The following is a 23994-nucleotide window of genomic DNA, read 5'->3' on the forward strand; positions in this document are numbered from 1 at the left end:
AGGCTGAGCATAGCTGGTGAATTCCATGAACCCCATTTTCTCCTTCACCCCAGCCCCCAGATATTTCAGCTCCCTTTGGGGTGAGTTCCAGGTGTCACAAAAAGATCACCTCTTCTCCCACTCTGATGTTCCTCTGGGAGATACAGCAGCCAGAATTCCTTCCCTAGCTGCTACCAGGATACATTTTATTCCCCATGCTCTTAAAAATTCTCAGTGCCAGCCTCCTGAGCTGGGATGAGAAGCAGGCATGGCAAACGTCATGCAGAAGGAGTGGCTTGTGTCTGCTCTTTGCCTCTGTCCAATTTGCACAAGATGTCCTTGTCTTGGCGTCATGCTATAGTGAGTGACTTCTGAGGTCTCACCATGGAGGGAACAATTGCATAACTGGAGCAGTTATGCTGAAGGAAACAAAAACATAAGGAGATGGGCCTGCAACCTGTAACAGAGAGGAAGTAGTGAGCACAACAGAGAGATTCCACACGTTCCACTGTGCACCCAGCAGCACAGCACGGCACAAATATATTTTTAGGAAACCTTCCAGCTTATGCAAATACGGTCTTCTGTCGTACCCCATTGCCTTCTTCCGAGAATACAGGTACGGTGATTTTGAGTTTCTGCCACACATCTTTAATTTATATCATAAAATTTAATAATTTTACGTTGTCCAGGTACTTGTACAAGATCTATTTCATGCCATTTAACATAACTGAAGAAAACTTTAAAAAAAAGAGATTTGGTTCACCTAGAAATGAATTCTGCCCTGGCAGTATTGACAGGGAGATTCTGGTCAAGTGGCTTTCTCTCTCTGGACTTCAACTCCCAAATTAATGAATTGATTTTATCTTTCATTTGTTCATTAAAATTCTATGAGTGTCACCCATGTCCCAAGTGCTGGGAAAATAAAATAAAGCTATTGCCTTCAAAGACAAATAGTGATCTTCACTTATTAAGTGATAGATATTGAGTGCAAGGTTGTGAGTCTCTTCTCTAAAGTCAGGCAATCAAAACATGGATGGGGTTATAATGTTGTTTTAGGTCCATGGGTCATCAACAGGCCCTGAATACTGTGGAAAGAAGAGAAGCTTTGTCTCCTGGATGGCCTGGGCTCCATCCTGCCTCTGACCTCCACCAGCAGTGTGACCTGTGGCTATGTGTGTATGACAGCACTTTGTTAGCTACAAAACGATGACAAATGTCAGGGATGATCTATACAGGAAGAACTTGCTTATAGTAGAGGACAAACTGATATTTAGAAAACTAATCTCTCCTTGATTGCTCAGGTTCAAGATTGACCAAGATTTTGTATCTAGTTAAATTTTTTGTTGAATGGTATTTTTAAAGTTTTGTTTGGACTTTGTATGAGCCAGTGACTTTTGGCAAGGTAGCCACAGAAACGAGCTACAACTTGGTGCGAAATATGGGCTCCAGGTATATGCAAGAAATGTTCCTAAAGGTAGTTCTTGGGAATCTTGTTGGAAGAGCATCTAGAAATAATGGATTCTAGCCGCAATATTTTCTGGTGAAGAAAATGGAGTCCAGAAGAAAGCTAATGATTGTCTCTGGATCACATAGGAATTTGACCCATCTGGCAACCCCCAAATCTTCTGTTTCCCAGTTCAGTGTCTGTTTGATTATTCTACATTCCCTTATTACATAGCTTTTTCTTTTATTTGTTACTCTGGACTAGAAATAGAGATGGACGATCCCAACGCTCTTCCAAATAGCTCCCTATGTATGTTTGAATCTATTAATTCTTTTTTTAAAAATTAATTTTATTTATTTTTATTTTTGGCTGCTTTGGGTCTTCGTTGCTGCACGAGAGCTTGCTCTAGTTGTGGCGAGCGGGGGCTACTCTTCGTTGCGGTGCGCGGGCTTCTCATTGTGATGGCTTCTCTTGTTGTGGAGCACAGGCTCTAGGCATACGGGCTTCAGTAGTTGTGGCATGAGGGCTCAGCAGTTGTGGCTCGCGGGCTCTAGAGTTCAGGCTCAGTAGTTGTGGCACACGGGCTTAGTTGCTCCGTGGCATGTGGGATCTTCCTGGACCAGGGCTCGAACCCACATTCCCTGCATTGGCAGGTGGATTCTTAACCACTGTGCCGCCAGGGAAGCCCTGTATCTATTCATTCTAATGCCGAGTTAGGATATCATCTTTGTTACTGGATTTATTCGAGAGATTGGATTACATTGGATGGGAGTTGGTGAGATAGATGTTCATTATAACCCTTCTAACATTCCTGAATGATAAGAATTTATTCCAAATCCAACAGACATCATGGATGACTTGATCACTGAGTAGGAGAAGCAAACAAACAAGCATTTGTGTGTCTTCATGGGAGGGAGACCTAAATTTGCATCATAGCTTCACTACGCCTGTCTGAACTTAGGTGAGTTACTTGACTTTTCTGAGATTTCTTGCTCAAAAATGCCCACAGAGCAAGGAAGGTTTATTAGTTTTCTTAATCTGCTATAGTAAATCATCACCAATTTGGTGGCTTAACACAAACAAACAAACAAACACTTATTCAAAAGTCTGAACTTCAGTGGGGACAGTGTCCCTCTGGGAGCTGTAGGTGGAGAAGCTATTTCCTGTATCGTTCAGCTTCTGATGGCTTTCCTGGCATTCCTGGGCTTGTGGCCACATCACTCCAATCTGCACCTCCATCCTCACATCACCTTTTCCTCTGTGTGTCTGTTGTAAGGACATTTTCATTGGCTTTAAGATGCACCAGGTAATCCAGGACGATTTCCTCATCTCAAGATCCTTAACTAAATTACTTCTGCAAAGACTCTTTCTCCAAATAAGGTAGCATTCATAGGTTCTGGGATTTACATGTGAGCATATATTTTTAGAGACTCACCATTTAACCCACTCCAGAAAGTGTGAATATTAAATGCATAAGCCTAGCGTCTGGCACACAGAGATAGGGCTCCACTAATGTTGGTGGTCTCCTAGCCCAGCATTTGGAGAAAATTCAGTTGCCTATTTTTCTTTAAAAGTGGAAAGTGGTTTTCTGCCTAGATAAATTGGTTAATGTTGAACCTACAAGCAGCTGCCATTTAGGGAGCAACTGCTATGAAGCTGGAATTTTGCAGGCATTGCCTGACTTAATCCTCACAACTGCAAGACTAGAAACTTAGGCTCAGCGAGGCTCAGTCTTTTGCATGAGCTCAGTCTGTGCGGGGCAGAGCCTGGAGTCCATTCCAGGCTGGCCTGCCCACTGCCTGTGGTGTACCAGTCTGTCTCTTCCACTAGGAAAGTCATTGGCTGAACAGACCCAGTGCTCAGCGAATTCGGGCTCCTCAAAAAGTATTCCTTTCTGAAGGCAACAAATGAGAGTCCACAACCTGCCTTTTCATTCCGATTTCTAGGCCATCTCATTCTAGATGGGGAAAGGCCTCTGAAAGCATTCTGAACTTTTTCCTCCTGTGCATCTTCTATTCTGAGTCATCTGTGTGTGCAGTATGATTAGACGATTCATCAAATTCTTAATAAAAACATTTTCTGAAAGGGCGCCCACCATGAATTATGGAATACTTACTTTCACTCCCCTCATCTCACTTGAAAACATGGTGCACCATGATTAAATATCTCTGCCATGAGCATTTGGGCTTTTCAGAAGAGCAGTTCATTGAGATTTACTGAAGTGTTTGGAGAAAGTTCTAATAAAACAGTAGACTGTGGAATCTGCAGCTCAGTGAATTGAGCTGACGGAAGAAAACATTCAGAGGTCTGTGGGTTCTGAGGCTGGGGATGATTTTCACGTCTGATGAGTCTTCTCTGTGTTGGTATGCCTCGTTCTCGTTCTATCTGTGGGGCCTCATGAATGTCAGGGAGGTAACTGAAGACAGGAGGGTAAGGCTGCTTTAGACTAAAAGTCCATCTTGCGGAGTCCTCTTGGCCTGAATTAGGGATAGACAGCCCAGAGTGAGGCAGCAACAGGTTGCTTAGGTCTGCGTGGCTCAATTAAATTTTGGATGAGTGCATGTGAACCTGAGCACTGCACTCTGTAGGGGCACCATGAATGGATTATTCAGAGAAAAGATACCAGGATTGGGTGGTAACTGGAAACCAAGTTATAGGAGATGCTGTTGAAGAGAATGATGGCGGATCTCCAATATCCAAGTTCAGGAATCTGAAAGAGTGGACAATCTGCTAAATCTCAGGGGGTAAATGAGAACCAAGATACGTGAAAGATGCAAGAAGACCTACAAAAGGGTAAGCAACAGCATCTAGCCTGGTTCCCACCAGTTGGACCCGATAAATATTTGTTCAGTGAATAAATGAATGAACATAAATGGAAGAGGCTTTGGTGTGGAAAGATTGGATTTCGGAGTCAAATAGACTGAGATTTGATCTGCCATTTCTTAGCTGTGTGTACTTGGTTGAGTCATGTCTGAGTTGATTTCTATTCTTTAAAATGAGGACAATGGAACTTACTTCCCAACACTGTTATGCAGCTTAAGATTAGACGAGATCAAACACTTTTTGAGCCCTGGTTAGTCTCAGCAGGAGCACAATTTGTGGAGCTAAAGAAAGAGGAAAATTATGATCAAAACTAGAGCAGATGTGGCCAGTGTAAGAGCTGTGTAGTCAGGGACACTTCACGGGGGAAAATGGCTGAGACTGGGGCCACCAGTGGCACCACTGAGTAACCCATGTGTGTGATGATGGCTCTATGCCATTCAGAAAATGTGAGACTATGGTATTCTTTTTAAGCAAAAAGTAAGACATGTGGAATTCATCAGGGGAGTGTTCTTTAAAAGCTGGGTTTAAAAAAATGTTGAATGTGTTTCATTTATTCTTTTATTCATGCTTTAGCCCTAAACAAGATAGAAATCATTTTTAGGAACTTTTCTTAAGTGTAACGGCTCCTTCCCAAAATGAGGAGTAATACCTTAATTCTTCAATTGTGTGATTCGTGTTCACTGTGTTTTTATGAGGCCAAGCACTACTCCATTTGTTCTTTCTGGGTTTTTGTTTGTTTGTTTGTTTTGTCTTTGGCTGCACCAAGTGGCATGCGGGATCTTAGTTCCCCAACCAGGGATCGAATCCTCAACCCCTGCGGTGGAAGCACAGAGTCTTAACCACTGGACTGCCAGGGAAGTCCCAAACACTACTCCATTTGAATGAGGAGTTTCTGTTTCCTGAGTATGAAATTAGAGGAATATAATGTTAATTCTCAATTGACATTAACTATAAAACCATGTCATTTTTTTTTCTCCCATCAACGGCATGGTCAAGGTTAACAGGGCAGCCAGGATCCTAGATGACTCTGCCTCCCAGACTCAACCCTTCTTCCTGCTTAGACCCCATGCCCCAGAGGTTTTGGCAGCTTCCTGGTTCTTGATGACTCTGGGAAGGTTTTCCTGACTCTGCCAAGCTTACTTCCTTCTTTTTTGCTGTGTTTACTGAATCATCTGCTCACCTCTATTACAGCACAAATAAAATAATAGTAAAATCTCTTTTACTAGTGCCTAGAATACAGCAGACACTACATCACAGGTTCTGCATATATCGACTCATGAAATCCTTTCAACAACCTTGAGAGAAGATATTATTATTTGCATTTTACAGATCTAAAGCTTCCAAGGCTTAGGAAGCTTGCTAATAATCACTCAGTTAATGAAAGGCAGAGCCTGAACTTGAATGGAGGTGTGTCTGGATCCGAAGTTGTTTTCCTCAACTTTAACATGATAGTGTGTCTCTTTCCACTAGGCTGTGAACATTTTTCAGGGCAGATATGGAGTGTAATTTACTTCTGTGTCTTCATTGCCTTCAATGGGGCTATACTAGATGCTCAGGAAATGTCTTTAGTATCATGAAAGGTGCTTCTGAAATAGATGGCTCCTAGGAAGGAACTGAACACAAATCACACACAGACACACACACAGAGACACAGACACACCCAGATACACACACAGAGAACAGAAACAGAAACACACACACAGTGACATAAACAGACACACACACACACACACACACACACACACACACACACACACACGCAGCCCATTAAGGAAGCTTTTTTTTATAGCCTAACATAATGAATAGAGAAAGTCCCTGACGATTGTCCAGAAGGTCCCCGGTGACTCAGTGACCTGGATTCTGACCTGCCCAGCACCTGCGAGAGGGTCAGGTTGCAGCACTTTCGAAGCTGCCCGGTCAGCCCAGTGCGTCTCCAAGGCCTGTGTTTTCATACAGTCAGTAACTGGGAGTTTCCCCTTGCGCGCTGCTGAGTGTGGCTTCCGACGAGATGGAAACAGGTCTGTTTGTGTTTAGGGTTGCCCACCTCGTAGGCACTTCCGGCACCAGTGAGCAAAAGCAGGGTACCTAGGAACGAGGTGCAGGACAAAGGGGCAGGGAGAGGAATGCTGTGTCCAAAGCTCAGCCTAGGTCAGGGTTACACTGCAGCTCAGATTGAAAAGTTCTTTTATTGCAATGCAGTTTGCTATGTGCTTTCTCAGCAAACTCCATCTAACAATTTATTAGGTTTTGCCTCCGTCTGTGCCACCATTTTCCCCTTCTTCATGAAACTAAGAAAATAAAAAATGAAACTGCTGTTGGTTGAAATATCCATTTCCCAGGGCTGCTGTAATAAAAGACCACAAGCTAGGTGGTTCATAACACCCCAAGTGTATTCACTTAGAGCTCCAGAGGCCAGAAGTGTAAAATCAAGAAGTCGGCAGGACCTGAGGCAATCTGTATGCTCAAGGGCACAGTTTGCTCCTGTTGCAGGTGGCCCAGGCGTTCCTTGTCTTGTGGCCATATCGCTTCCATCTCTGCCTTCAAGGTCACGTTACCCCCTCCTGATCTCCTATCTTTCAAGATATATGTAGTTGCGTTTAGGGCTCACACATACAATCCCGGATAAAGTGCAATGACTCTTTCTCCAAATAAGGTAACATTCATAAACCAGGGGTTTAGGACACAGACATGTAATTTCGGGGGCCACCGTTAAGTCAACTTCGGTTCATACAGTGTCACCTGAATTACCTGGGAACACGTTCAAAAGACGCATCTCTAGACTCAGGTTCAGAAGACATGGGGTCAGGAACCTGAACTTAGTACGAGTTTCCTGAGTGAATCTTACAGCTCAGCCAGATTTGGAAAACCCTGCCTGCAGCTTAGACCAATCCATCGTTAATTTAAGAAGTCTCCAGAATGATCTTTCTAAAACACAGGTCAATAGCATATCGCTTCTCACGTTCAATCCTCCACTGTTCCACATCCTTCTTAACCTCCCTCCTGAGGCTCCATATACGGAGGGCGCTCTAGCCATGCAGGACCCTTCGCAATTCTGAAGGTGCAGCATCTTCTCTTATCTCGGCAGGTGCAACATCTTCTCTTATCTCAAATTCATGACATCTGACCTCCCCTCTATTCAGAACCTTCCCTCCCCGCCTTTAGTTTTATTTACTCTTCTGTGTATTTCAGCATCTATTTCAGGTAAATACTCCGTGATACCAGGCAAGGTTTGGTGGTCCTGCTGTTTACTCTTACCAGCTCTGGGTTCACATCTGCATCACAGAAGTTAGCACATCGGACTATGATGGCATGGTTATTTCTCCCTCTCTCCCCCTTAGGTTGTGAGCTCATTGAGGGCCAGAGTCGTGTCTCACTCCCATTTCTTTCTCTAGTACTTGGCAGAGGGTGTGTGACATGTAATAGGGATTCAGAATATGTTTACCATAAAATGAAGAATGAATGATTCCTCCTTATATCAAGTTTCCCTCTCTCTCAAGGTCTTTACCAAATTTTCTGAGTATGCTCATTCCAATGAGAATTTTGTTTAAAGAGAAAAAGCCCAGAGTTTCAGATTGCATTGCATTAAAAACAAAAGTCATTTTGTTATTTTCTTTTTTTTTTTCATTGATGGCCTCATATCCCTTTCATTTGGATGGGATTGTTTACAAAACCTCTTTACATATTCATCCCACATACCAGTCAAATGAAGTAGGCAGGGCGGTTATTAGTATCTTCATTTCACCGATGAGAACATAGATCCAGTTAGATCAATTGACTTATCCAGGGTCATCCAAGCATTCAGTGGTGAAACCCACATTATCTGACTCAAGGCCAGCAGAATTTGCACTATCCAAGTCTGGAACTTAAGATGCCTGTTAAAAAGTATACTAGGAATGTGTTCCTGGAATCAGGCTGATCTGTGGTGGGCAGAGAATACGCAGTAGCAGAGATCCATCTGGATGATGCAAAGGGAGGGACTGATGGTGCGACTGGGGAGCCAAAGTCTCCCTGACCCAGTTACCCAAGGGGAAAAGCAAAGTGCTGCTGACGAAGTGCAGTGTTGGCTGTGCTGGGTACAATTCTAGTCCGAGCTCAAGTAACTCTGTGGCTGAAGGTGGCTATCTTTAAATCCTTAAACACAAGTCTGAATATCTGGAGTTAAAGAAGAAAGGTAGAAGGGCATAGGGCTAGTCGGCCCTGAAGTCAGTTTCCCCTCTAGCCAGATGTGGACAAAGCAGGAAGAGCAACGCCCATGTGTCTGACCTTTGCAGGCATGGTGACCCACCCACTGGTCGATCTGACTCAGTGCCTGATCAATTAGATTAGTACCGGTCCTTGGAGGAGGGGCGAGAAAGGGGGCATAGGGAGACTTCTGGGGAGTTTCCCCAACTCACATTGGATCCCGATGACCAGTTTGGTGGCTCCTTCATTTGGAGAAGCCCGGACCGTCAGGGGTAGTACAGCAGGCTCTCCTTCACAGCTGTGCATTCAGAGATGACAGAACAGGACAGGAGACTGGGAAGCAGCAGTCTGATTACACGCCCCTTGGCGCCTTGCAACAAATAATATCTTGGTTTGTAGAGCTGTGGTCTGGAAAATGGGCCATGCTCAGCCAGGCAATGCCCAAAGATGATCTGTTGTAATGGAAAGACCATATTGGATCTTCCACTGACGTTGATCTTGTATCCTCGCCTTTTTGACATTTTTGTGTTTTTTTGTGTCCGTTCAATAATGAACATGACATTTTGGGTGCAGTAGTTGGAGTATATAATATATAAACAAATAAATATATGTCTAAAAGAGGTAAAAATAAGATCATTTGTATATTACTGGTCTAGAGATACAAATTCCATCAACCAAGTATTCTAAGCCAGGCTGCAATGCTCTAATTCAGTGACTCCCAAACACCATTCCATAAATCTGCTTTGATTTGGCTTCATGAGAATAACTGTTAAAAGAACAAAATTTCAGGTGCCACTTCTAGAAATTCCATAGGTTCAGAGTGGGGCCCAGCAAGCTTCATTCCCTGCCTTGTCCTCAGGTGGCTCCAGTGCAAAGCCAGGAGTGCTCCTTTCTGGGCCTTGGTTCTCCTGCTGTACATCAGAGAAACCGGGAGGAAGAGAATCTAAAGCCATTTCTCTCCTTGACGCTCTGTGATTCTATTAATTTAATTTATATGGAGGAAAGGTCATGGCACCCAGAATCTGGAAAGCCTGTTGCTAATTTCTACATTTTCATTAATTCACCTTCTGACATTGCCTCTGGGCATCTCAGTTCCCTTATCTATTGGATAGAAACAACAGTTAGCATTTACTCAGTGCTTACTGAATGCCAGGCACTCTAAACAGTGAATGTCTAGTAACTTATCTAATACATCAACTTTATGAGGCAATAAACTTATGTTTATTATCACTATTTTGTAGATGGGGAAATTGGGACAGAAAAGATGAAGTATCAATAGTTCACCTAAGGACACACAGCAAGTAGATGTTATGACCAGGTTATAAACCCTGTTATTGGTCCCTAGAGCCCACACTCTTAAACACAGTGGTATTAGCAAGATGTAATAAATTAACCTTTAGGAAAATGCCACACCAATGACTAGAATCCAATGGTTAAAGAATTCCGTGATTCCAATCTAAATGGGAACAGGGAATTATTTATATGCCTATGAGATTTGCTGTGTCAGATTCATCTAGTGGCCCGAACATGGTGCTGTGGGAAGGATCTAGAGCTGGGCATCAGGGACCTGGGTTCTAGCCCTACCCTGTCATAAAATCAGTGAGCCAATCACTCCCTACTTGTGCCTTTCAGCTTCCCCATCTGTATGACATGCTAAGGTCCCTTCTGGCACTAAGGATTTATTCTGTGTCTGTTGCCTGTAGGTAAAATTTTGAAAAACATGCTTATTTGAGGTGGAAACAGTGACAATACCAGTCACAGCTCGGTTTGCTTTGCTGGAAGGTATTTGAAAAGACTGCATGTACCCACAACAGAGGCCAAGACAGCCCACATCTGAAGCCTTGCCCATTCTGTTCCTTTGCATTGTCAGCTCCCACACTGTCAGTTTCCATGGAGTGCTGGGGACTAGGGGGCCTGAAGCGAGTTCAGCTACAGGAGCCGTGGGGCTGTCGGGAGATGTAAGGAGCCGAACAGATGTCAACCAGGAAGCCCTGAGGCCTAAAGTCTCCTCCTGGGAGCAACTCCCAGTGGTTGATCACTGATCTCGCTTTGAAGCCCTCCCTCTATTTAACAAAAACCTTTCCTTTTATTGTTTTGAAAATGTCAGAGGGAGCTTGAAACCTGTATGAAGGATGAGGGAGAATTACAAAAGTAGTGTCATGACTCTGAAGACGGAGATCTTCTGAATAGGACCATTAATTTACTCAGTGAGCTTGGACAGGTCATTGTTCTATCCTGGACGCATAACCCTTATGAGTTAGTGGCATTTTTTAAATAAATGAAGAAATGAACAAACAGCAGCTCACCACCATCGTCTCACACACCTGTAAGGCAGGTGTTAGGACGCACGCTACTGAGGACCAGTTGAAGCTCCTGGAGGTTAATGACTTAGCCCAGGTCACCCAGCAGGTAGGCAAAGATCTGGAGCTAAGTCCAGATCTCCCAGATTTTCTTTGAGGCCTTGTCTACTGTACCCTGGCTGCCTCCCTGGAGCCGGATAGCTCAACTAGGCTGTAACCATGTGTTAAGCCCCATCTTCCCTTTCATGGTCTGAGTGCGGTGTTGTGTCACTGGACACAAAGAGCTCTTTCACCAGCTGCCTCCACTGAGGACCACCCAGGACAAAGTCAGTTTCAGCCACAGCTGGACAAATTTAGGTCAGATCTGGAGAAGAATTTCCTGGCAGGGCAGTTACAATGGGACAAGTTCCTGAGCAAAGTTGTAATTTTCATCTTCGGAGGATAAGTAAATCAGAGCAAGTTTCCTCTGTGTCAAAGGAGCAGAGGCTTTAACTTTGCAGCCTCTTCATTTCCCTTTATACCAGACAAGTCCTTGAAGCCTAGAAGACAAAGAACTTGTTACTAGAAGAAAAGAAGTTGCCTGGTGTAGTAGACAGAGGGGGTCAGTCTGTAAGTATTTATCAAACCATCAAGGTATATCTTGCATTATCTAGATGCTGGGGTTAGAGCAACAAATGAGACAGAGTCTCCATCCAGATAGAGATTTGATTCTAGTGATGGGAGACAAACTCATAAATGAATAAGACGATATCCTATACCAAGGAGACTAGGAAGATAAAATAAGATAATTTGAAGGAGAGACTTGGGGCTGCCTTAGCTGGGTGGTCCAGGTGGTCCAGGCCCTCCACTTCTGAGGAAGTATGTTTGGAATTGTGACCTGGAGGCTGAAAAAGCAGCAACCAGGTGGACATATAGGGAAAAAGCATTCTCAGCAGAAGGAACAATAAATGCAGAAGTTTGAAGCCCAGCAGACCTGGTGTGGTGTATTCCACTTACTAGCTGACTGTTCCTCTCGGAGCCTGAATTTCTTCATCTGTAAAATGGGTCAGTATCAGCACCTATTCATTGGTTTACTGAGAAGATTAAATGAGATAAAAAGATGTTAAGAAATAAGACAAGACAGAGTCCCTGCCCTTCGGGAGCTCACAGTACAAGCAATGAAGAGGAGATGCAAGCAACTCAATGTAGAAAAAACAAATATGAAATACATGATAAATAATAATCAACATCATCAAAGTCCAAAGTGCTTGTCCCTCCTAACATACAGACCTACTGTCGTTATAATCTATTGTTCAAATCATAAACCCATAAGGAGAGTGAGCCCATCTCTGCTGGAAAATCTTTCTCCACTCTGGGGCACATCTAATGCTCTGTATACCCCAGTGTCCCCTATACCCAGGAAGTTCGGTGACAATTTTTAAGATATCAGTCAGCAAGAGTAACCTAAGAAAGAAGAAAAGAAGTATTAACCCTGAGCTCCAGTGTTTGCAGTTATAAGTAATAAACATGCACGCCTTTGTCTTCTTGCGTGGAGGGATGTTCTCCTATGGATGATTGAGATTGTCTAGTGTTTCAATTTAAAGAGTACTTCTCGCCTTCCCAGACAATTAAAGGCTACAGTTCATGCTGATTATAGCTTTATTCTGGGGACTCCATTGTTTTCACCTCCAAAAACAGTGCTTCTTTCACCTTTGGATACAAATGATACAGTTTCATTTTATGGCAGTATTGAATGTCTTTATAAGAGTTTGCACATTGTCATAGCCAGGGGGATAATATACCAGGGAGGACTGTGAAATCAATTGAAGAATAATCTCCTGAAGAAAAACAGTGCTGCCGTAGGAGGTGGTGGAATTGACTGTTCTATAATAAGGAGCAGAGCTCAGGCAGCATTTGGACGGAGAACTTTCAACCATACCTGATATGTCTCTGCAATCGGCATTGGTGATTTGTCCTGTTCATGCTGTGTCTGCACAGTATATGAAGGGGCGGGGCTGCCTCCGTCATAGTCCACATAATGTGCTCTAACTATGAACCACCTATGACCTTGACAGCAGTCCTGAAAGGGAGGCCTCAGATCATTCCTACTGAGCAGTAAATAAATGCAGTCAGAGAGGTTAAACTTGATCTTGATCACATGGATGGTAAGGGGTGGAAAGAATTCCTAGCCCGTGTTCTTTTTTTCCATGATGCCACATATCCTGAAGTGTTTTGAATAAAGTGTAAGATTCAATTCAAATGCATATAAGGATGGTGATCATTTAATCGGTACCATGATTGCACTGATATTTGGTCATTACAAAGACAACTGAACCCTTTTCTGAGAATGCAAATCCTTTTTTTTTTTTTTTTTTTTAAAACAATCTTTTCTCCTTCTCATTTTTTTTTTAAATTAATTTATTTATTTATGGCTGTGTTGGGTCTTCGTTTCTGTGCGTAGGGCTTTCTCCAGTTGCGGCAAGTGGGGGCCACTCTTCATCGCGGTGCGCGGGCCTCTCACTATCGCGGCCTCTCTTGTTGCAGAGCACAGGCTCCAGACGCGCAGGCTCAGCAATTGTGGCTCACGGGCCTAGTCGCTCCGCGGCATGTGGGATCCTCCCAAACCAGGGCTCGAACCCGTGTCCCCTGCATTGGCAGGCAGATTCTCAACCACTGCGCCACCAGGGAAGCCCTGCAAATCCTTTTTGACATGCTTTAACCGTAATTGCCTCTTTATGGGGAAGTTTGCTGTGCATTTATACATATCATACGGTCTGCCTGACATGACCTTCTCCTTCTACCCCTGCCTTCTGGTAAATCCCTTGTATCCTTTCTGAAAATTTCCAGGTAGAGGTAATTACTCTAACCTCTGCTCCCAAAGTGCCTGCACCTCCCGTCACCCTGAACTCTGTGAGTCTTCCTTACAATCTATGTCAAAACTCAGTTCCACCTCAACAGCCAGTCTGCTTGGGGGGCGGGGGAGCAGGATGGGGCACAGTTCATCTTTGTTGCTACTGTCGCCAAGCACAGGGTCTGCACACAGTAGGCACAGTAGGTACATGCTTGAAGCTGAAAGGGAGGGCGGAGGGAGAGCGGCAGAGCCACGTGTCCGCCCCCTTCACCCATGTGGATTCAGATGACTGAGGCAGAAGAAAATACCCCAGGGTTACTACAGCAAAAGGCAGCCGTGGTGGGTGTGTGGGAACAGAGGGCCGACCAGGGTATTTCAGAGTCCTCAGAGAGGCTGAGAGCCCGCTGCACTGGTCCATCCCTGGGCCAAAGAATCGGTGCTTCATTCACAGGCATTGATCAAATTCCAGGAGGGCATCTCTGTAATCTGCACATTCCAGTGGGTTTGTTATCAGCCTTCGGGTGATGGAGGGGTGAGTGAACGCAGGAGACCGTCGTGTAGCGGGGAATGTTACAAATGCCCAGCACCAGGCTGAGCTCCTAAAATGCATCCTCTGCAGCAAAACGTCCTCACTTTCACACAGCACAGTGTGTGAAAGTGAGAAAGGACAGGAGGTGGCCTTGAGTCCCCGAGATGCCAGCCCTCCCTGTTGGGCCCTATACTGTATTAAACACATGACACAAACCACCCCTGAGACGGGCACTGCCATAGCCCTTGTTCCTTGATGAGGAAAACAACTTTCAGAGAGATTAGGTAATTCACCGCAGCCAGTGGGTGAAGGAAGAATTCATACCCAAGTCAGCCTGACCCACCCCTGTTTTTTCCGTCTCCCCATTCTCCTTCATTTCTGGAGATGTTTTCCTTTCTTAAATATCTGGAGAACATATAGACATTAAATATTAAACTATATAGCATGTTCTCCTGTTTGACATGTATTTTTCATAGTCTACTATGTGAAGACACACTTCAGGGCACTTGGGCATCACAGGGAATCATTTGATGTGGGATCTACCTTTGGGTACTTGCCATATAACTGGAGAGTGAATCAAAGGAAGAGAAGAGGTCGGAGAATAGTGAGAGCTTGTCCTCATGGGCCTGAGTCAGTGAAACAGGCATGAGTTCTGGAAGGAGGGGCCAGAAGAGGCCAATTCACAGGAGCAGGAAGCTGAGGACAGGCTTCCAGAAGATGAAGAGATTCAGGAGGACACCTGTGTATGGCCGGGTGCTTGGTTCCATCTTCATTTTCTTAACAATCATAAGCCATTTGGCTTTTGTGATTTACATATGTATTTTTTTTTTCTTTTAACAAGGAAAATACAATGTCAGTCCAAGAGTGTTATCAGAGCTTTATGAAAAAGGTGATTTCAAATTGTTCTGGGTTTTGTTTGGGTGGCACTCAGATGCGGGCCACGTCCATGACTTTGCGGATTGTCATGACTTTGCGGATTGTCATGACTTTGCGGATTGTCATGACTTTGCAGATTGTCATGACTTTGCGGATTGTCATGATGTTAAGTTTAGCAAACTTAGTGGCTCTGTCTCTACTCAGCCACCCCCAGGACAGGGGGTGGGATGTCCCCTGAGAGCTGCGTCCCAGTTTTAGATATAATCTCATTGATGCCAGTGTTGGAAGATCCCCTTAGAGATTAACTTCCTTTCCCAGGGGAAGAAACAACTCCAGAGAAATAACTGGCTTGGGGTACCTCACTGATCTTTGGATCCAATCTCAACATTTCCCCAGTGAGGAAACTGAGGCTCAGGGGAGATGGACGGACGTAGCTTCCAACCCTTGGTCAAGACGATGCTATTCGCTTGGTCATCTAAATTGTTAAACATCATTGTCATTCAGTATGCTGTAGTAAGAATTCCCCATGTCAGTTTCTGAGGTATTGGGCTCAGATAAGTATAATGTATCTTTATGAAATTTCATACCAAAATCTTTTACATAATCAGCATTAATCCACTCATAAATGTAAAATACAGAGCCACAGTGAAAAATTTTATGCAATGTGCTGTGTGCTGTTTACACAGATATTCTGGGGAGGGGAAAGGGAGGTGTTTCTGGAAAGTGGTAATTTTCTCAAAACTTTGATATGTTGATTATTTTTCCTTCAGGATAAATATAATTGATCAACTCACACTGAAAAAATATATATGCTTTAGAAATTGTCATGGGTTATGGAGTTAGATAATTCTAGATATATGGATTCTAGTAGAACTACTGCCAGAAAGGTTTCTTATTCCTAGAGCTCTGTTTTCTCATTTGTAATGAACACTTACTGCACGGAAGGCATGGGGTTAGATACTGAGCACTGATTTGGGGAAAAATACCAGGAATGGATACTGCTCAGAGTATTCGAGAGGAGAGATCATCATGTGATTGAGACCCACAATAGAATAATAATACAATAATAAGTGATTCATGATGCAAAAAATCAGTCTTTTCCAGATTAATTTACAGACAACACAATTTATATCAAAATTCTAGAGTCTTTAAAAGACAAAATGTTTCTGAATTTCATTTTGAAAAACTAATAAATAGGAGCAGGGGAGAAATTGGAAAACAAGCGCAAAATGTAGGACTTGATTTATCGTATGCAAGAACGCATTATATAGCTACAAAATTAAGAGTATGGTAGCTGTGAAAAATTAGCAGTAAAAAGTATGGCACAAAAAGTACAGCAGTGAAACTACTCCTATTGCATATAAAAATCTAGTATGTTAGTCAATAAAATATGCTTACAAATTTTGCTAAGACTTTTTAAATTACAATTAATTCTTACCTCATGTTGTACACTAAGATACATTCCTGCTGAGTAATTAAATCCAATGCACATTTATAATTTAATTGACTATTTAATTGTTACTGGGCTGAGGAAGAGCTTCTAATAACAATGGAAAAACAAATCAAAAAGAAGAAGAAGAATAAATTTGAATATATACAAATTAAAAATGTTGCACATCCTGAAACTTTAAAATCCAAATTGAATAAGCCAGTGGGGGAAAAAATAGCAAAACAATGACAAAGAACACAGTGAAGACATTAGGAGGAATTTCAAAGAAAATTCAAAGATTCTGTACACAAATAAAAAAATGTTAAACTACAGCAGAAATGAAGAAATTGGCAAAGATATTGACAAATAATATTTAATGTTTGGGAAAATACTCATGAGATACAAACTTGAAGATACACATATGCTCAGATGTATATCCAGATGGTAGCATGTTTCTAGTGTCTTCTTTTCACTTTTCTTTAACTTTCTAATAAAAAGATTAATTGATAAGAAAGAAAAGACCTTTATTAAAAATAACAAACCCAAAGGAAAATGGGGTCAGATCAAGTTCTTCAGGGTACTGGAGGAAATGGAAATTTCTAAGCAGAAGCATTTTTCAGCTTTTCTCTCCCATCTCAGATTTCCCTTCCTTGCTCTCCCCACTATCCCCCAAAGTCACTGCAGTCCCTTTTCTCCTACGCGAACTGAGCTTTTTCCTTCATAGGATGTTTTTATTTAGGTTGAAAAGCAGTAACATTCACAAGACTTTCTCCCCATAGTCATGGAATCTCAGACCACTCTTCCTTGTGATGACATGTTTTGCTGTGGAGAAGGCTGCATCCTGACCAGGGGACCAGGAAGAGATCTGTGCATGTCAGCTCACCCCGTCCTCAGGAATATCCAGCCTACAGGCGTGGGCACCATGAATTCTACTTACACACCAGGAGAGGACATCTCAGAAGGCACAAAGATTCATCTGTATCCCCATGGAGCCAGGATGAGGCAAAGTCTGGAAAGGAGCGGATGGGAACGCCATGTGTAGAACAGGCAAGAAAGATGGGCAGGAAATTTCTCTGACTCTCAGCTCATTGACACTCTCCTTCACAATGTCGGAGTCCCTTAAAGGGACAAAATTTGCATCTGTTGAGTGCCACAAGAAACCAGGCAGTATAAAGAAAAAAAAAAAATAGGGTGCATTACTGAGGGGAAAAAAGGTGCAATTGTTTTTCTCTGGATGCACAAACCTAAGAAACAAAACAAAAACAAACAAAAAGAAGCCAGGCAGCCAGGCATTGTACTGGGAACTTTGTATATTGCAGCAAATCCTATGGCAACCTGGCAGGATAAGCGTTATTCCCATCCAACAGGATGAAAGTACTGGGACCTGAGATGCTGACAGGCTGGCAACTAGCCTGAAGAAGTTAGAAGTTACCACCTAGAGAAGTTCCTAGTAAATCCCAACAAGCTTTCAGGAATCACGGTCTGATGACACAAAGCCCCTCATTGTTCACTCTCTTTATGTAGAGAAGGTAAACCCTAGACCCTCCCAGCTCCCGTTGCAAGCACCCATGGAACTGTTTTTATCATCTTTATTTGTGTCTCCCTGTGGTGGAATTTTCTGTGTGATTTCATGTCCTCTTGTATCATCCTTGTTTCAGCTTTGCTTCTCTCCAAGTTTACCTTCTCAAAGGCTCAGAGAATCACAGAACTATTCCCTGAAAAGGAGTAGGATGAATTGGAGTGAAATGAAACAGGGGTCTTTACTACCTACATACGTATTTGCAAATAAATGGCATAAGCAGTTTCCCAGGTGGACATTTTTATTTTTTTAGAAGTTATGCATTACAATTAGCACAGAGAGGAAGTACCCTTCCAACTGCTCCCCATGGGACTTCCCCCACTTTCAACTACACCCTCCCTCACATGTATACACATAAAAAACAAAAGAATTTATGGGCAAAATCAAACACGGACACTATAAAGGACTTCCATCCTCACAGCTCCCCTCCCCCAGCTGATTGTTGCTATGGGCAACCATTGCCAACAGGTACCATAAGTTTGGGGCCACATGGCAAGGCTGGCTGCAAGTCACAGCACAGCTCTGATAACTGTGTGTGGGCGGAGAGGGGCACTCACTGGATGTGTTCTGTAATTAGTCCTTCTCAGAGTGGCTTCTTTGTCAATCTCAGATCAAAAGAGGATGGCTTTCCCCAGAGAGACCGGTAATAATAGCTGAATTCTTGATAAAGCAGAAATGTCATTTCCATAGCTCCCTAAGAGTGCTGTACATGACTGGGATGAGAAAGTACCAAGTCTAGGATGTGCTGGGCACTGGGCTGAGCGCTTTATTATCTGCAGTCACGCAATCATTTGTTAGCGCAAGCTCTGCAAAGTCAGGATGCTTATCCCCATTTTAGAGCATGGGCAGGTCGCTTACCTAAGAGCACACAGCAAATGTACAGCAGGGCTCTGCGACTCAAGGCTTTCTTTCTTTCAAAAGCTTATTCTTTCTGATTCAAAGCTTGTTCTCTAGCCACAGCACTGCCCCGCTGTCTTCAGGGAACAGCTGCAGGGCAGGGTCGCATCTGGTGGGAGGGATGCTAGGGTGTGAGCCGGAGGGAGCACATCACATTGGTGTCTGCAAATGTTCTGCTCTGGCTTTGCTACTCACGAGCAGGATGAATCAGGCTCGTCCATGGACCTCTCTGGCCCTCCAAAGGGGCTAGTTCTTATTAACCTGTCTTTAGGGATCTATATAACGCTGCACACGCCCCCTCCCTTCTCACCACTTTCCTGGGTGTTTGGTACTCTGACCTGTCTGCAACTCCCACTCCACACTGCTTGTACAGGACAGCAATTTAACTCTTATGCCAATGTTTCCACTTTTCATCAGTGTAATCGTGAGACAGGACTGCAGCACCCTGCTCTTTTACAACCTACTCATCAAACAAACAAACCAAACCAGGAAGACTCATATCTCCCAAAGTTGAATCCAGCTTAAAATAAAATGAGGATAAAATTAGGTCATACATGTCAATAATATGCGGGGAATGTAAGAACTCAATACTCGTTGTGTTCTCTACTTTTCTGGGTCCCTTCAAAGTCAAGCCCTGTGCTAGGCATATAACATTATAGTATATGTTCATCATGTCCTGTTAAATCAGCAAATGAATTGATGATGTCCACATGAAACAAAGCCCATTGGCAGTCTTAGCTCCCCTTAAGCAGAGCTGGGAGCTCTGGAGCCTGACTCAACAATGTAAATTAGGTCAGTGTTTGTTTCTGTTATTTACAAATGAATTCAATTGTACTCTCAGTTGATCATTCTGATTGGTCCTGCTGAATGGGGACTTAAGTCAGTTACATAGAAAACCTAAGTATTCTGCCCATCTCAGAATGAGCCAGAGGCTGAAAAATGACCAAGAGCATCCAATGATTGATTGAATGACCTCAACAGGACAGAGGAAAGGAAGAGCCTGCATGTCTTTGGGCAGGGGATTTAACATCTCCAAATCCCAACCTCATTATCTGTGAAATAAGGATGGATTATAAAAATAATATAATGATAATAACAATACTAAAATAAGCTATCATTTGATGAGTTACTACCAGGTCCTGGACCTTTAACAGAGAGCATCACATTTAAACATTTTTCTTTTCCTTCTCTCTCTCTTTCTCCTTCCCCTTCTAATGAAGGTTAATTTTATGTGTCAAATTAGCCCAAATTCTTGGTCAAATGTTTCTGTGATGTTTCTGTGACGTGTTCTTTTTTGGATGAGGTTAACATTTAATTGGTTGAACTTGGAGTAAAGCAGATTGCTCTTCATAATGTGGATGGGCCTCATCCAATCAGTTGAAAGCCTGAATAGAACAAAAGTCTGACCTCCTCTGAACAAGAAAAAATTCTACCAACAAATGGCCTTTGAAATTGAATTGCAACTCTTTCCAGTCTCCAGACTACCAGCCCACTCTGTCAGGTTTTGGACCTGCCAAGTCTCCACAGTCACATAAGCCAGTTCCTTAAACTAAATCTCTCTTTCTCTCTCTCTCTGATGTTGGCCTGTTTCTTTGGAGAACTCTAATACAACCTTTCTTTCTTCTTTATTTCCCTACTTTCATACCTACCCCCTTCCTTCCTTATAGATTAGAAAATTGGTTCATGGAAATAACATAAATTGACCAGGGTCTACCGGCTGGTAGACTAAATTTCAAGTCTATCTCCCTCCAAAGCCTCTATGGCTGCCACAGCTCCAGTTAGTGAATTGTGACATGCTGTGCAAACAAATGGGCCCTCTTTTGGTGGGTCCTGTACCACGGAGCGCATCTGGCTGTGGTTTCTCATCTCTCATCAATGCTGCACCTGCAGGAACTTCCATGAAACAGTCAAAGACCCTCGCAGATCTGCAGGGCTACAGAGAGCCTGCCACCAAGTATTATGTGTCTCCTTTGTTGTATTTTGCAAATAAAGCAGACATTTTACTAGTGTTAATGTATCATTTCATGGAGAAAAGTACATCTTATAAGTGGATCAAAACTACATAAGGTGCAGTCAAAGACACATGCCTCTTCAAGCTCTCATTTCTCTCTTTTCCTCTCCATCCCCATCTCACTGCCTGAGTTCACATTTCCATCAACTCTTCAAGAGTGTTCTCTTCCTCTGCTCCTGCCAGCAGCATGTTGCCTACAAACCATTTCCCACAACATAGACAAGATGATGTGTTTAAACTGGAAATCTGACTACACTACTTCCCTCTCCCCCAGGCAAAAACCTACCAATTGCATGATTGTTCATAGGATCAAGGCCAAGCTTCTTAGTAATATAAACTCCCCATTATCTATTTTCTGCCTTAATATCATTTCTCACTAACCCTCTGTCGTACCTTATGCTCCAACCATAATTGATGAAGGGTATTTTCCCTGTGGTAGGTTCTATTATTTTTTTAAATATTCAGTGCCACTCCTTATTAGACACCTCTATGTGGTGCATTAAACAAATCCAGCCCTTGGCCATGTGACCTGCTTTGACCAATGAAATGTAACAGAAAGTGACAAGTAGCACTTCTGAGCCAACATGACATTTTACCACATGCCCTCTTTGTCTTCTGATCTACATGTTCCAGGCAGGGGCTGCTTCTTTAGCCTGGACTCCAGAATAAAGATGTTGTGGAATCAACCCTAAATCAATCTGTGATCATTATGTGAAATGAGCAAGAAATTCAGGCTTATTGTAAACCGCTAAAATTTTAGGGTTGCTTGTGATCATCACATGACAGTCTGTGCTGACTAAACCCTCTCATTCTGAATTAGGTAACCCTTCTTTTAGGACTCACTGTGCCATGCACTCTATTTTTATCACAGCACTTATCACATTAAACGGCATTTGATTTTACACACTTGTCTTCTTTATTAGTTAGAGAAGCCCTCAAGGACAAGAGATTGTGTGCATATTTACCAATGTACTTCCAGTGCCCAGAACAGACTACCAATTGGACCATGTTGTCTAAATGTTTTGAATCAATCTCTTGACCCACAAATCTTGCTTAAATACTGATCAATTGAATTAATAGCAATCAAAGAGATTATTATCAATAACTAGGGTCAGAAAGAGATGTTGAGTATGTAATTAAGATCAGAAAGGTAGGCATTATAGAAATAGACAGAGTTTGGCATCTTCCAATAGTAATTATGGTGTATAGTACGGAGGGAAGAATTCTGTACATGGTATTGGGGTCAATATGGAGCCATTCAAAAGACTCTTCCACTGAACTCCTAAGCCATGTGGATTCACTTTTCCTTTACAGTTGCCAAGAAGAAAAGTAACATTCACAACATCCTTGCCTTTAAAGGAAGACGAGATTTGATTGTAAGTAAAATATATAATAAAAAGATATCAACATTCCTTCAGTCAGTGATGCATAATAACCCTCCTGACACTTGCCCTTCTGCCTTGGCTGACCTGAGGTGTCACTCTCTGATATCTGCTGTTAATTCTGTTCCCTTTTGTACAACTTCTTTTGCCTTGTTTTAACGTTATCCTGACACCAGCAATTTACATTGCCCATGTTGGTAGACACCAGGACACTTGCAATGTATAAGAAGCATCCACAGGAAGACCCATTTCTTGAAAATCAAACGCTACTAAAAATGCAAGAATAGATAACTGATTCATGAATTCACTTATTGATTTAAAAATGAACATTGAGGGGTGCTGGGTGCTGACCAGATGCTAGCATCCCTACCTGTGGATTCTTCCCATTCTACCAACTGGTCATTGAGAAGATATCCTGAATCTTTTTTTACTTGAGTTTTGCCATCTGCTTTCCCATAACATAAGCTAGTCAGAGACAGGTGTGCTTTTGAAATGATTAAGCTCACACACCTCATTTGACTGGGGTCAAGTCTGAACTGACTCACTCAAGGTCAAACAGTGAATTTGTCACCAAAGCCAGGACTAGGACCAGAGTATTTTGTGTCCTAAACTTTATTTCTCTCCTTCTTCCCTTCATTTAAAAATATTTTTTGAAGGATTTGTTGAAAAGACTATCAAGGAGAGTCAAGGAGCTTCTATCATGTTTTTCAGTAGTCACGTAAATGATTTCATACTAACATCTAAGTTTATTTATTTGGATTTCAATATATGGTGTATACATCTCCAAGAGGTACGGCTCTGAAGCAGTGGGAATCAGACCTGGGCTGGTGCCTTGGCTCCCTCCTCATCACTGCATGTTCTCAGACAAGTCACTTAAGAAATCAGAGCCTCAGTTTCCATACCTGTTAAGCATGTAAAAGCTACCTACCCATTGTGAGGGTTACATAAGAGAATGTCTGAGAAAGGGCCTCTGACACTGACAAGAGACACACTACTGCAAGCTATTGCTATGTCGGATGTGTTAGTATGTGAGGTTTAAAAATATGTATTTTTTTCCTCTCCTCATTAGTTACAGCATGTGATTTCTCAGTAAGAACATTCCCTTTGTGACTTTCATAAAAATCACTGTGATTTCCTAATAAGGAAATATATACAAAGTCTCCCCAAGACCTCTATTTCCTACCACTAAGGGGCTGCAGAATCCGGGAGTAATCACTGGGGCTATCATGCTAATTGTCCACTCAAGTTTCTGATGGGCAGCTCAAAGCATCCAAAAAATAAAACAAAACAAAAAAGGAATTTTTGTAAGAGTTTTAGGTTTGTATTTATAAAGGCTTTCATTCCAATCAACATCATGACAAATTCCAATGTAGACCAGAAAAATATATGGTTGTTCAGCCAAAGGTCAATTGTGATTGATTGATTGATTCATTCATTTCTTCATTCAGCACAGATGTGCCAGTCCCTGGGATGCAAAGATGAATTGGAATGCTTCTGCACTCAAGGTGCTCACAGGCTAGTAAGAGTAGGAGATGCGCAAGCAAGTAGGTGCAAAGGTATGTTATAGATTCTCTCATGGAATTCTGCACAAGGACTTGAATAAAATTCTCTTGAGGGGAGAGAAGAAGATAATAGGTCAAGAAAGCCTCCTTAGAAGGGATTGAAAATCAAATAGATATTTGTCAGACAGGTGTACCAGGACAGAAGAGGGAGCCAGATGGTCTCTCAGAAAG

General features: G+C 42.7%; 1 long non-coding RNA gene across 1 annotated transcript; it reads left to right on the top strand.

The window, feature by feature from the left end:
- The first annotated feature begins 483 nt into the window (after nt 1-483).
- LOC118906431 lies at nt 484-23994 on the top strand. The gene is made up of 3 exons (XR_005022487.1): nt 484-595; nt 22194-22255; nt 23710-23994. It is a non-coding gene; the product is annotated as an uncharacterized LOC118906431 (long non-coding RNA).

This window comes from Balaenoptera musculus, chromosome 13 (assembly GCF_009873245.2).
Source record: "Balaenoptera musculus isolate JJ_BM4_2016_0621 chromosome 13, mBalMus1.pri.v3, whole genome shotgun sequence".
NCBI classification, from domain to species: Eukaryota; Metazoa; Chordata; class Mammalia; order Artiodactyla; family Balaenopteridae; genus Balaenoptera; species Balaenoptera musculus.